Here is a 15,868-nt window from a genome sequence, read left to right on the forward strand (position 1 = left end):
GCTTTATACTACTAACGATCCTTACAGTGTTAATATTGATCTCGAGAAATCGAACCGATCAGGTATTCTAGGTATGTTCCAATCATTAGGGTCAATATTATCATTTGATTGATATTCGATATGTTCTTCATTAACAACGTCTGAGATCTATTCAAGGAGAAACTAGACCCTTGAGAGGAGACTAAGTTGGATCTGAAAAGTCTGCTCATTGTGCCAGATGAAAGGAATCTGGTACTAGACTTAAAATGATAGAAAATTGACTTCAGAATACTTAGACCTAAGAGTGATACTCTTCCCTGCTCCGCTCATGTCTCACTCGGGACTTATTTTTTGGACCTAAAAAAGTTACTGTTTGGTTGGAGAATAAGGAAACCCAGAAACCTAGTAAATAGAAGTAAATCCTAAAAGCTTTAAGAATAGAAACAAAAATACAAACAAATAGCCAGTCCTTGCAACCTCTACAATATAGAGCATAAGTTCTTGCCCCATTCACAATAAGCTCAAAGCCTTAGAGGATTGCAGAAGATTTGTGCACCAGATGACTTCATGACGTCTTCAATGAATTACTCAAGTATTATGTATTAGTCCTAATTCGCAAATCATATATATAAATATGAATACAATTGTGTCTATACTCTTGTGAATGATCTACATGAGCTATCATATTTTTTTTAAATACAACATAATTAATTAACAACAGGCTTAATCAGCTAAAACATCTAACTCCACCTACACACTCTTAGTTTTAGAGCATATGTTGAGCCATCATATGTGCTTAAGCAAAGATTGCTTGCATGTCGATCTCTTAACATGGACAATCTTGAAACCTGGAATTCGAGCTGTTTCTAATTTCAACCAATTACCAATATACTCATATAACTAAATTGTTGCTGAACTGTATAGAATAATTTTCCTTAATTTTATTTTTCAATCATCAAAATTTCTTGATCACTTAGCTAGAGAGTTAGAGATCACAAACTCGGAAACCTAGCTAGCTTATTTCTAGACCAAAAATGAACAAGCTAGGAATTCTGTGAATTTGTAATACTTGGCGTTGTATTACACTATTACTACAAAACTGTGCCAGCAAAATTATCTCAGACAACTGAGACAAGCTAGCTAAATACCAAGAAGGACCATTCAAATCCACTAGTCCACTACTGCGTGCTAAACTGGGAGAGCTTTGGGGAAGGCGTTCATATTGGATACATTACGTGATGGTCTGTAACTTGCAGTCAGTCGTAATGAACTGAGCGGCAGCATTCTCTTCATTAGTGATTCTCTTGATCAAATTGAGCAATATGTGCTCAAACTCTTCTCCATCAGTCCACTCATGAATCCCATCCTTAAGAGCCAGAGGGTTCTGGCAAATCTTTGTGAAAAGCGGGAAGTTCTTCCTGGGCATCACAAAATCTCCTTCCCTCAGCTTCAAACTTGGGCAATAATCACCAATTCCATCACCCAAGTAGATCATTCTTTTCCTTCCCGCAGTCGAATCTTGGATTCTCTCAGTTATCAGAGCACATGTTAGGAGGGCAAAGGCTACACCCATGCGGGGAACTGGTAAAATCACAGAAAGGTAAAACCCTAATTAAGTCTTCATTGTTCGTCAACATAACCAGGATTGGTGTTGATTTTTGAGAAACAATTGTCCAGAAAAAGATGCTTCAGAATGGTCTCAATGAAAAACGTATTCGCATCACTCACAATCCTCAAATCACATCCTAAAGCATGAGCTTCTTTAATGGCCGCCACAATGCTGGGATGAATAGGAGTCGTTTTGAGCATCTCCACTATGTCCTCAATTGTTTTCCCTTGTGAATGAAGCTCCTTCATCATCCGATCCATGAGAGAGTTCCATGGCATGGTGGGGAGGAATTCACTGAACAAATCGGTGACACCCAACGCTTCGACGACCCAGTTGTTGCTGTCGCAGTCGATGATGGTGTTGTCGAAGCTACCACAACGCCGGTCATCTTTCAAGAACCTAGGTTGAAAGTCTTACTAGAGACCTGATGATCGAAGGAGGGCAAGGTTTGGTTTTGTCAATGAAAATGCAGGAAGATATATATTATATAATCTCTATCTAGAGTAAACCTTCACTCTGAAATTACAGAGTGAAATTCTAATTTTAGCTTACTTTTCAGTCAAATTTTTCACTATAAGTGATTCAATATTTAGGTATGCTATTTAAGATCATCTCTACAAAATTTCATCTAATTTGGACATTCTTAAGGTATTGAAATTAGATCAAATCAATGAATGAATTAAAATTGTTCAACGTGAACCGTTTGTGTAAATCTCAATTTTGAAAGCTCAAACTATTGTCAAACTGGATGAAACTTTGTAGAGATGATCTTGAATAGCATACCTAAATCTTGATTCACTTATGGTGAAAAAAGTTGTCCGAAAAGTGTGCCAAAATTGGAACTTCACTCTTTAATTTTAGAGTGAAGCTTCACTCTGGATAGAGACTGTATATGTAACGACCCTAAAATTTCGAGCCTAAAAACTCAAAATTTCAAAGTCGTTAGAACACCAAAAACAATCTCAATGAAATCGAAATCATTTAACGTGCACAACGGATCATCACTGAGTTCTCAATACAACTCAGAAAAACCAATTATTACAACCCAAATTTATAATTTAACATTATATAAGATGGAAATGTAATAATCCTCACAGTCTCTCACAAAACTCACAATTAAAACCACACCAATTCTCACACACAAATCCACGCTAAAAACCTCACCACAAGCAGGATACGAACGACTTCGAGTCTCCGGAGTCGTCACTCAATCTCCACTAATCAACACCTGCGGAATTATCCCCTACACCATCGAATTGGTGCACCGGGATTGTAAACACAAACCCGGTAAGCTTATAGCTCGTATGAGTAAAATGAAAATATAATTCGCATATCAAAATATATGAAAAATCACAAATCAACAAATATAAATGCCCTTATGAGTCAATGGACAACCCATCTGGTTGTCCCAAAGAAATATGAAATGAAACGCTCATGAGAAATTAAGTAACCCTTCTGGTTACCCAAATGCATTTATAATACGGGTACCAAGAACGCTGGTACACATATGTTACCCCTCTCGTAATACACCGCCGATATTTGATAGCCACCCGCTACCCAACATCCAAAACAATCTGAGTACCCATGAGCAGATAACCACCTGTTACCTCACATGCAGTACTACGGCAGACAGACTAGAGCTCTAACTGTATCGTAACTTTCGCCTGGCCAAAGGCTAGGTTTCGACTTGCCAAACACGTACAATAATCTCACATCATATTGTACCAAACATCAGGTCCGAAGACAAATCACATTTTAACAATCTCAATGTTAAAATCACGTACAATAATCTCACATCATATTGTACAAATCAAAATCACATGCTCGTTATATCTTGTTATCAAAATGACATTATCACAATAAATCATAACAGTATACTATATAGCAAACTATATATATATATGTATTTATTTACCATTTATACAATGCATATATATATAATCCACTATATCATATACATGTCATAATTTATAAACACGTCCGAAGACAAAACGTTTAACAAACCCCATTTTAAAATCACATGCACGTCATCGAAATGACCTATTTCAAATGAATTCATAACAGTATATATTATAGCAAACCATATATATATGTACTTATTACCATTTATACAATATATATATATATAATCCACTATATTGTATACATGTCGTATTTCAATATTTAAAACTTTTGCAAAAATCTTGGAATCACCGCAAGAGTAGATTCGTAAATATGTGAGATTTTACTCACCTTATCGTCTTGAGCGAAACTCCAAAATTCCGCAGCTAATTCATTTTCATGATTTATTGATCACCTTGAAAAGATAAGAAAAGAATTTAGAAACGTTTCGTAAACCTTTAAATGCCGAAACAGTAATAAACTGTTACTGTTACGCAATTTTTGGTTTTTACGAAGTTACTGTTCATGTTTTACTGTACAAATACACAAATAATACGTATTTATGTACGTATGCATACTGTTTACATATTTCTGTATGTATACATACTGTTTACGTATTTCTGTACGTATACATACTATTCAAATGTAAATACAATCTCAGTAAATAAAATTTACTAAATTACCTTTTACAAATTACTTTTTTTATAATTACTGAAAGTAATTTATATTTACATTTACCGTACGTAAAATTTAATTTACATTTACCGTACGTAAATAAAATTTACATTTACATTTACCGTACGTAAGTAAATTACCAAAATATCCTTCTGGAATACTGTTCACCAACCAAGGCGCGTATGACGCCACCGCCACCCCAAATCTCTCCCCTTCCCTCCTCTGCCCTTCCCACGGCCTCACGCCACCTTTCGGCCACTCCAAGCACTCACACGCGCCGCCTAAGGTGGCGGTGTTCACCATTCCACTCCCTCCTCCGATCTCCTCCCAAAATCACTCCATTTCAATCCCAAAATCACAACAACAATAATCACAACCAATTAAATTCAAACCCTCACCTAATTCATCGTCTTGGAAGCACTAGAGTTCGTCGGATCGACCGTGCTCGAATCGTGGTGAGGAGCGGTGCGGCGTCGAGTTCCCCTCCAAGCGTAGGTGGTACTGCGGTTGAAGAGCGGCGGTGATGCACCTACCTTGAACCCTAGCGCGGTCGGAGGAAGCTTGGGCGGCGGCAGTTTGTCGCAGCAGATGTCGGGCTCGGCGTAGCTTCCCGGCGAAGCAGGAGATCGCGTCTTGCCTAGGAGAGGGAGGGGTCGAGCTCGCGGTGGCCTAGAGTGTGGCGGTGTGAGCCACGGAGGCCGGAGATGCCAGATTGCAGATGAGAATTTTTTTGAGAGAGAAAGGGAGCTCGGGCCGAGAGAGGGAGGGAGGGAGGCAGAAGTGAAGAGAGAGATAGGGTTTTCCAATTATGGAAACCCTAATCTCATAATTACTCTATTTATACTAGTTTCCAAATCGGAAACTAACTTCCGACGTTAATAACTTTTACATAAATCGTCCGATTAGAAAGCGTCACATACCCACGAACTCGTATCGACGAGCTCTACAACTTTTGTGAATGAAGTTTTTACAAACGAGCGACGGAATAACAGTCGACATATTCGTTCGGAAACGTAACGTTTTTCGAATTAAACGTTCCGAGAACGTTCCCGTTTCTCGTTTCATAACGTCGCAACCACTCACACTCATTCTAATTAAATTTCACAATTTTAAAGAGTTCAAATCAAACTAATATCGTTTGAAAATTTAGGGTTATTACAGTATATATATAATTCGTTCATTGATTTCATCTAATTTCAATACATTAACGATAACTAAATTAGATGCAATTTTACAGAGATGATCTTGAATAACATACCTAAATATTGAATTATTTGTAATGAAAAAAATTGACCGAAAAGTGTGCTAAAATTGGAATGTTCACTCTGTAATTTCAGAGTGAATGTTCACTATGAATAGGGATTTATATATATATACACACACCGGGAGAAAACAAGTTCAAGTCTATATGGATTAGGGTTTCAATGGAATATTACGTGAATAAACCAGGAACAATACTTTCTAGATTCTAATAATATTCCTTCCATAATCCTAGGAGAATTAAACTTCTAAATATCTTGCAGGTCTTTTTTTTTCTTGAGAGTAGTGTCTCCAAATCTCCCTCACATCAAACTCGATCGGTCGATTGTATAATTGTTTTTTACTTTCAACATATATTAATGATAATATGATATACCATACAATTAACTTGCAGGTCAAAATATATGAATATAAGAAATCTGGTAGTTGATTGTACGGTATATATATATATATATATATATCATATTATCAATGATATATGTTGAAACGACTACATATATAATCGACCGATAATCGAGTTTGATGTGAAATTTGGAGAGACTACTCTCGCTGGTCTGTCAAGTACCATACGGCGCATGTTGATCTTAACTCGGTTATGACTGCATATATGTCGGACATCACTTAAGATTTCATATCTTGGTACTTGACCTAGGAAACAAAATGATGGAGAAGAGGTCCAGGTTTAGGAGATTTCTTCATCTCTTTTGTTAATTTCTTTGTAAGGCATCACAAACCCTTTCAGAAGCCCCATCACATCAAGATACTGCAGAAGAAGAAAAAAAACTGCGAAAATGCAATTCAATTTTTCGTAATCAAATAGTTCATGTAGGTATAAAGAAAATAAGAGAGAGAGGGAGATAGACGGGAACGAATCAGAGATATCCATCGACGGATCGACCTAACCAACAAGAAACGTATATATATTTCAATAGCTTTAGACGATGCTATGGTTGATTACATGGAGATTTTAACTTGTATTTTTCATGTTACTTTGGATTTACATACATACTTCATTATTCAATTGTCAAAACTCATGTGAGACCCTTCAAAGACTAGTAGATTATAAGCTCGAGTCAAATATGACACAAATTGGAGTGATTTTCTGATATATATATATATATATATATATATCTCACACTGGAGGCTACATATAGAGAATACATTATACTATAACTCTACGTACTATGTACTACTATATACAGAATATTTGAGTACTAACTACATAATGTACATTCCTAAATTACATTTTATGACCCACGATGACATTTTCCCTCAAGTTGGTACATACACATCAATTATGCTCAACTTGCTGAGTCATGAAAAACCTTATTAGAAACTCTTTTAGTGAGTATATCTGCAAGCTGCTCTTTAGTATGGACAAAATGGAAGCTAATAATCTTTGCATCTAGCTTCTCTTTTATGAAGTAATGATCCACCTCCACGTGTTTAGTACGATCATGTTGTACTCGATTTTGTGATATATCAATTGCTGGTTTGTTGTCATAATACAATTGCATAGCACTTTTCAACTTAACACCCAAGTCATGTAGCATATTTCTCAGCCACAACAATTCACACACTCCATGAGTCATACCTCTGCCTCAGCACTTAATCGGGCCACAACTTTCTACTTCTTATTCTTCTATGTGACCAAATTACTTTCCACAAAGATAAAATAATCTAATGTCGACCTCGTGTTTGAAATATTTCCAGCCCAATTTGTATTTGTAAAGCCACTAATATCAAGAATGTTGTTGTGTTTAGAGAACATTACTCCACCCTCGAGTTGACTTCAATACCTCAACATTCTCACAATAGCATCCATGTGACTCTCACTTGAATTATGCATGTAATAACCCGAATTTTCAGAATGACTCTTGGTTTGATTTACTTTTTATAAATTTGTGAAATTCATCTAAAAAGAAATTTGGTTGTTTGCGACTTTACGAAACAAGAACAGAAACGTTACATTTTCGCTCGGTTGTGAATATCGACTTTTATTCCGTCGCTCGGTTGCGAACATCTCCTTCACGAAAGTCGTAGAGCTTGTCGATACAAGTTTGAGGACATGTCATGCGTTCGAATCGGACGTCGGACGTGAAAGTTATTAACGTCAGAAATTAGTTTCCGATTTTGGAAACGAGTATAATAAGGGATTTTTATCAGCTAGGGTTTCCAAAATTGGAAACTCCTCACTCTCTCTTCTCTCTCTCCAAGCCGCACCTCCCTCTCGTCTCTCTCTCTTCCCTCGAGCTCTCTCCCTCCGAATGAAGTCTCCAGGCTTCCGTGGTCTTCACCGCCAAGCACAGGAGCACCGTACGGCTCTTCTCTACAAACCCCGAGGTCGACGCATCTCCTCGCGACGTCGTGAGCCTCCGCGCTCCAACCCGAGGCCGCAAGGTTCATCGCCATCGTCGAGCACCACTTCGGCGACGCAAGGGCTCGGAGGCGAGCATCACGACGCCGATCCTCGCCCTTGGAGCTCTCTGCTATCGACTTAGGGGCAAAACCGCACGATTCGAGTTCTCCCCGAGGAATCAAAACACCACCGGCGATCCGAGCTCTTCCGGAGTGAAATCGGAGTTCTTAGCTTCGATTAAGGTATGAGTCGATGTAATTGATGGATTGGTTGTGGATTTTTGATTGTTTTGGTTTGATTTGGTGGAGATCGGGGGGGGAGGAGGAAGGAGAGGGTACCGCCGCCTTTGGCGGCGCGTGTGGGTGCGTGGAGGGGGTAGGGGGCGGCGTGAGGCCGTAGGGAGGAGAGGGGAGGAAATGAGAAGGGTTTTGGGGCGGCGGTGGCGTGCTATGCGCCGGCCCTAGGCTCGGCGCATGGGCCCCACGCGCTGCTACAGGCGTCACGCGCGGCCTGCCGGAGGTGGCACGTGTACCCCACGCGCCGCCACTTGCGGCGGCGCGTGAACAGTGTTTCCGAAGGGTAAATTTGTAATTTATTTTTACGTACGGTAAATGTAAATTTTATTTACGTACAGTAAATGTAAATTTTATTTTTACGTACGGTAAATGTAAATGTAAAATTACTTTCAGTAAATGTAAAAAGTAATTTCATAAGGGTAATTCAATAATTATTATTTACTGATACAGTATGTACATTTGAATAGTATTTATACATACAGAAATACGTAAAATATGTGTATTTGTACAATAATATATGAATAGTAAATATGTGAATAGTACACAATGAACAGTAAATTCGTAAAACCAAAAATTGCTGAACAGTAACATTTTATTATTGTTTCGGTATTTAAAGGTTTACAAAACGTTTCTAAATTCTTTTCTTATCCTTTCAAGGTGATCGATAAATCAAGGAAATGAATTATCTTAAAAAATTGTGGAATTACGCTCGAGTTGATAAGGTGAGTAAAATCTCACATATTTACGAATCTACCCTTGCGGAGATTGAAGATTTTGCAAGAGTGTTAAATATTGAAATACGACATGTATATGATATAGTGGAATATATATATATTTGTATAAATGGTAAATAGGTACATAGATATAGTTTGCTATATTATATATTGTTAGGATTTCGTTTGTGAATATGATCACAGTTGTGATGAGAATTATATATTGAGCATGTGATACGATTTGTACAAATAATGAGTACATTATTGTACGTGGTTTTAACGTTAAGAATTGTTAAAACGTTTTTTCTTCGGACGTGTTTATGAAATATGACATGTATATAATAAAGTGGATTATATATATTGTATAAATGGTAAATAGGTACATATATATATATATAGTTTGCTATATTATATACTGTTAGGATTTCGTTGGTGCATATGATCACAGTGGTGATGAGAATTATATATTGAGCATGTTGATGCAATTTGTACAAATAATGAGTAGATTATTGTACGTGTTTATGTCTTCGGACCAGTCTTCGGACCAGTCTTCGGACGTGTTTGGCATGTCGGAACCTAGCCTTTGGCCGGGCGAAAGTTACGATACAGTTAGAGCTCTAGTCTGTCTGCCGGAGTACTGCATGTGAGGTAACAGATGGGTTATCGGCTCATGAGTACTCATATTTTTGGACGTTGGGTAGCGAGGAGGTTGCCCAAAGTCGGACGTTGGGTAGCGAGGAGGTTGCCCAATGTCAGCGGTGTACTACTTGAGGGGTAACAGAGGTGTACCAGCGTTCATTAGTACCGGTATTAGAAATGCATTTGGGTAAATAGAGGGGTTGCCTAATTTCTCATGAGTACTTTCATTTTCATATTTTTGGGACAACCAGATGGGCCGTCCATTGACTCATGAGTGCATTTATATTTGTTGATTTATGGATTGTCATATATATTGATATGCGAATTATACTTGTTTTATTATACTCATACGAACTGTAAAGCTTACCGGGTTTGTGTTTACAATCCCGGTACAGCAATTCGATGGTGTAGGGGATACTACCGCAGGTGTTGATTAGTGGAGATTGAGGGACAACTCTGAAGACTCGAAGTTGTTCATTATCCTACTTGTGGTGAGGTTTTCATTGTGGATTTGTGTGTGAGAACTTATAAGGATTTTATTGTGGGTTTTGTGAGAAATTGTGAAGATTATTACATTTCCATTTTTATGTAATGTTGGATTATAAATTTGGTTTGTAATAATTGGTTTGTCTGAGTTGTATTATGAACTCAGTAATGATCCGCTGTGGCATTTTAAATGATTTCGATTTTATTGAGATTGTTTGGTGTTTCTCGACTTTGAAATTTTGAGTTTTTATGCTCGAAATTTTGGGGTCATTACAATGCATGGCGGGCTCACTACATTTATTGCATAAGCAATATCTGGTCTAATATGGGTCAAATAAATCAAGCGCTCCACTAACCTAAGAAATTAAGAACTGGTGAATCAGAAACAATTAATTAAGATTTTTTTTATTTTTATATGGAATATACATATCAATATTCATGGATCATACCGTTCAATAAACCTCTTTTTTTCTACTTCTTCCCTGCTTTACCTTAATTGTTATTTGAACAAGTAAAAATTAGAAAAGGCAAATCCCTTATGATATAACGGATCCGGCTCAGTTATTGATAGAGTAATTCATTAGAATTAGAGGAGACTTTTTCGTTGGTTTTTATTTTGATTTTTAGACCTAACCAATTTTTTCTTTTCTATAGGGGGAATTGAAGCAAAATAAACATTACTAATTCTCCTGGCGTAGATCTAATGAGGATCCCAAATTGCGTGAGCAATAGGTCTTACGTGTAAAGGATCCTGTACCCATGCGAGATAGCGAGCTCGATCAGTTGGTGTCTGGTCTGGATACTCTGCTAGACGATGGTTTTGCTCAATATGGGTGTCGATAGGTGTGCAATCTAACATATTTGTCTTTGTCAATAAACCAAGTACGTACTTCATTTGGCACAAATAGATCTCGTCTCTCCCCTTGCTACCTCAATCCCTAAGAAATATTTGAGATCACCCAAGTCTTTCATCTCAAACTCAGAAGACAATTGTCTCTGCAGCTGATCTATCTCTACAATATCATTTCCAGTAATCACCACATCAACAATATATATAATCAAAGCTACTACATTCCCTTACTGGTGCTTAAGAAACATGGTATGATTTGAATAACTTTGTTTGTAACCAATCTTCCGCATGAACTGTGACAACCTCTTAAACCAGGCTTGAGGTGACTGTTTGAGACCATATAGAGAATTTCTTAGTTTGCACACAAAATCACCAGAAGAGGTAGTTACATACCTTCGAGGAAGAGTCATATGCACCTCTTCAGCTAACTCTCCATGAAGAAATGCATTCTTTACATCAAACTGTCAAAGTGTCCAGTTCAAACTCGTAGCAAACAAAAGGAGAACTCGAATATTGTTCATCTTTGCAACCGGAGCAAAAGTATCATCATAATCAATACCATATGTCTATGTAAACCCATTTGTAACAAGATGTGCTTTATACTGGCTTATTAACCCATCTACATTATGCTTCATTGTAAACACCTAACGACACCCTACAATTTTCTTGTCATGTGGTGGAGTCACAAGTTCCCAAATATCATTTTTCTCTAATGCATCAATCTCTTCTTCAATTGCTTTCCTCCACTTTAGATCCCCCAATGCATCATGCACTTTGATAAGTACTGATACAACATATATTTGATTCACAAAAGATTTATATGACTTTGATAATCTCCTAGTGGACATATAGTTGGCTACTAAATATTTTGATTTGGCATGTATACTAGGTTTATATCTTTTAGGGGGCTGACCTCTAATAGCCCTATTTGGTAATACATATTACCCAATATCTAAGTCACTACTAGTACCAGTGGATGAACATACCTCAGAGTAGTGATCTTCTGAACCAGGTTCATGTTGGTCAGGGGTATGAGTGATGGTAAGAGGGGCAGATGTGCTCTCAACCATTGGTTCTCCTTCTGGAACCTGGGTGTCTAATGCTTCTACCTTTGAGAGAGCTTCTAATACTGCTAGAACCTGGTTATCTGAAGCTTTTACCTCTAAATGAGTATATGCTACTACTGGTACCTAGTTTTCTGAAGTTTCTACCTCATAATGAGCTTCTACTATGAGAGTCAAAGTATTTCCGACACTAACTCTTTCTGATTCCTCCCATTCGCCATGATATAACTCTTCGAAATATGAATGCTCCCCCTGAAGACATGTATCATAAAAGGTAAAATAACTCATGTCCTCAAAGAAAGTAACATCCATAGTGACATAGTACTTCCTCGTAGGTGGATAATAAAGCTTGTATCCATTCTTATTGCAATATTTACACATTACAAACTGCTTTATCTCAAAAGAACCAATATCTAATCTAAAATAATTATGGTTGCACCCAAACTTAGTTGGGCTGCTTACGTATCATTTACAAGGGATCAAGCAATTCATAGTTCAACTCCCGGGAATCTCATTCCCGAATATATCGTCAACCACTCTAAATTCTTAAATAAGACATATAATCCAAATCAAATAACCGAACATCAACATAATTAACCAAGAATAATAATAACCCTATATCACGCCCAAATCAACTATCCATAATTAATCATAAATGATCACGAATTCATAACCTTAAACCTAAAAATCTCCACACGGCTCATTCGATAACCAAATTCGATAAATTATATTTTCTTGGGTTCGTATCAACAACTACGACCTAATAGAGCCACCCCTTGCTCCAATTACTACCTCATGCGCCGCCATAGTGGTTGTACGTGGCCCCACGCGCCACCCTCTCCAACCACTCTAAATTGACTTGACGCCAACATCAAAGTTGTAAATCACATCAAAGTAGACATGTTTCATACCTGTACCTAAGCCTAGATTGACCGGAAAAATGGTCAGAAAATGATGAGATGTCGACAGAGGGGTTGACTTTCGAAACTCCAATTTGCAGCTCGATCTAGACTACCAATGGCATGGAATCAGGACCGGAGGAAGGATTTAGGTCAGATAGAAGTAATCCCAAGCTCCGAAGTCGCTAGAGACGGCGACGCCAACTCCACCAGGGTTTTCGATTGTTGCAGCTCTCCACACTGTGGTCGGAGTCTCGTGATTTCGGTACAAATCGACAGGAAATGGCGAGGCGGTTCGAACGGAACCGGTGACATGCCGATCGGTGGCCGGTTGGAAGTTTTCTGGGTTTTCTCTCGGGTGAACGGTACCCGACCCGATATTTTATGATTTGTTTCCACTTTTTCTGATTTTCACCCCCTATTTATACTATTTTCCAAAAATACCCCATACAGTTTTTGATTCGTAACTTTTTCATACGAACTCAAATTTGGGCATTCCGCGTGTCTACGAATTCGTATCGACGAGTCCTACAACTTTTGTGAAGGAGGTTTTCCCAAAAAACTTTCGTATCAAAAAGTTAATATTTAGAATCACTACACTTAGTACGACTCCCGATAAAAGGTAAAAGTAAAATCGTAAGGGTACAAGGTTGGGGGCGTATCATTTCATATCCAACAAACACACACTTAATCGCCCAGGGATCCAACTTCGACTTTCTCTGACTTTTAGGAACATGAACAATAGTTACACGACCAAAAACACAGCTATATATATATATTGTGAAAAGAAGGAATGAAGACATAAGATGCAAGAGCCTGAAGAGGAACGTTTCCCTAAAAGACACTAGATGGAAGATGATTGATAAGATGAGATGAAGCTGCTACAACATAACCCTTAAATACTTAGGCTTATGAGCACTAAATAGAATAGAATGAGTCATATCAAAGAGATGACGGTTTTTCCTTTCGGACACCCCATTTTTCTCTGGTGTTCATGGACATGTGGTTTAGTGAATAATTCTATGATCTTTGAAAAACTGTTGAAAAACAAATTGACATACTCCCCCTATTATTAGAATGAAGAATCTTAATGGTACTATTATATTGTGTTTGGACATGAGAATGAAAAGCTTGAAAAGTAGGGAACACCTCATCTCTAGTTTGAAGAAAAGCAACCCATGACGACCTAGTGTAATCATCAATAAAGACACATAATACCACATACCTCTGACTGTAGGCTCCTTGGAAGGTCCCTAAATATCATAATGAATTAACTCAAAAGGGATATGACTCTTAGAAAAACTCGGAGAATAGGTAGAACAATGACTCTTAGCAATGACACATGTGTCACCACACAAAGAGGACTCATCTGCACCAATAAACAAAGAAGACATGCTTTTGTTTCATAACATGGAAAGATTCCAATCGGCGACGCCACAACCAAATTTCACTTAGCTGATTAGAACTTGCTGTCAAAGCGATGTATGGCTGTGTGCTTGGTGTCTGTTCTACATATGTCTGATCCAGGTGAAACAATTTTCCCCTCAAATCCCCCCAACCAAGTATCCCCCTAGTGAGAAGATCTTGAAAAATCACATATATGAGAAAAAAGGTTACAAAGCATCGAGACTCAGTGTTCAATTGGGAAACAGATAACAAGTGATGTGATAAATCAGGTACATATAAAACATTATGAAGTTCTAAGGTAAGATTGTAGAAGTGATACAAACTGTCCCTCTCCCTAACACAAGAAAAGCCTCACCATTAACATTAGTAACATAAGACACTGGGAGAGAAGACAACTCAATAATAAAGTAAGATTTATCATAAGTCATATGATCAAAAACACCAGAATCAATAATCCAAGTATCAGAACCAATAAAGCTAGAAACTTTTAAAGCCATACCGATCTTACCACCTGCTCGAGACTTTGTAGTCACGGAGATATTACCGTTAGTGCAAAATTGTCCCACAACGTGTCCAGAGTCGTGGGAAAACTCAACTCTCCAACCATTATTGCCATCTAACTCTCGAATAGCACTTTCTGCATCTTTAATGTGGACAAAATCAACGAAGGCATATCCTAGTGGTCTCCTTGCAACCCATGTTCTTCTGATAATTCCAAAGTTTCGGAACTCAATTTCACGCTCTCCTTCTGAAACCCGAGAATCAAAATTGCCAATGAATACACGAGCCATTTTTCGAAAACTGAAAAACTGATATAAACTTGCCTCAGGTGAACCCTCATTGTTGGTGTACTTGCACTGATAAATAAAAAACAGAAACCGGGTCGGGTTAACAACAAAACGAGCTGAGCTGATTTTTGAAGCGGGTCGAGCAGATCGGCAGGGAGGGACGATGCGCCAGTCAGAAGCAGCTCAAAACTGACACTGATTTGCATGGACGGTGACTGAAATTGAGTTGGACTGATGATGGACAAGGCCGAACTGATGGCGGCGGAGGGACGCCGGTTTGACGAGAAAGATGAATTCGATGTTAATGTCGGTGCTCTAGAACAAGAGAAATGGAGGAAACAACCTGATTGGGTGCCCAAAGCAAAAATTCTTAATAAGTCTAACGAATATGACGTTGACTAAATTGAGAATAAATTAAACCCTAACAATGAGGTTCAATTCCACAAACAAATTGCAGCGAAAAAATAAAAGACGAAGTCCTTTTGTATCTTTGCTTTAATACCAAGTCAAATGAGACACAAATTGAAGAATAATTTTCTGATATATATTTATCTCACAGGAGGCTACATATAGATAATACATTATATTACAAAATATGTTAGTATTAACTATATGATTTACATCCTTAAATTACATTTTATAACTCAGTCTGACATGATTTAATTTCAATTGCTTTCACATATTATCAACTATCTGATACCATGACGTTGAAGTAACGTCGACTAGAGGGATACGGGATACCCTAATGTTGGCAACCCGATCTTATTATTATGAAGCATACTAGCATGGCATAGTGCTACGCAGTGTGTCACGGGCCGACTTTCTACGCAGCGGAATATGACCCGTGCGGCGCCAAGGTTACTCTTAACCAAGGCCAGCCTAACTCTTCATCCATACGTGATGTCAACTTTCTTTTTCTTACTTGTGCGCCTCCCGTGTCATTCCGATCTTTCTCTTTTACAT

General features: G+C 37.9%; 1 pseudogene; it reads right to left on the bottom strand.

Moving 5' to 3' along the window:
* Positions 1-1,210: 1,210 nt before the first annotated feature.
* On the bottom strand, positions 1,211-14,908 carry LOC126802934 (inorganic pyrophosphatase 1-like; annotated as a pseudogene).
* Positions 14,909-15,868: the final 960 nt, after the last annotated feature.

This window comes from Argentina anserina, chromosome 1 (genome assembly GCF_933775445.1).
Source record: "Argentina anserina chromosome 1, drPotAnse1.1, whole genome shotgun sequence".
In the NCBI taxonomy this organism is placed as follows: domain Eukaryota; kingdom Viridiplantae; phylum Streptophyta; class Magnoliopsida; order Rosales; family Rosaceae; genus Argentina; species Argentina anserina.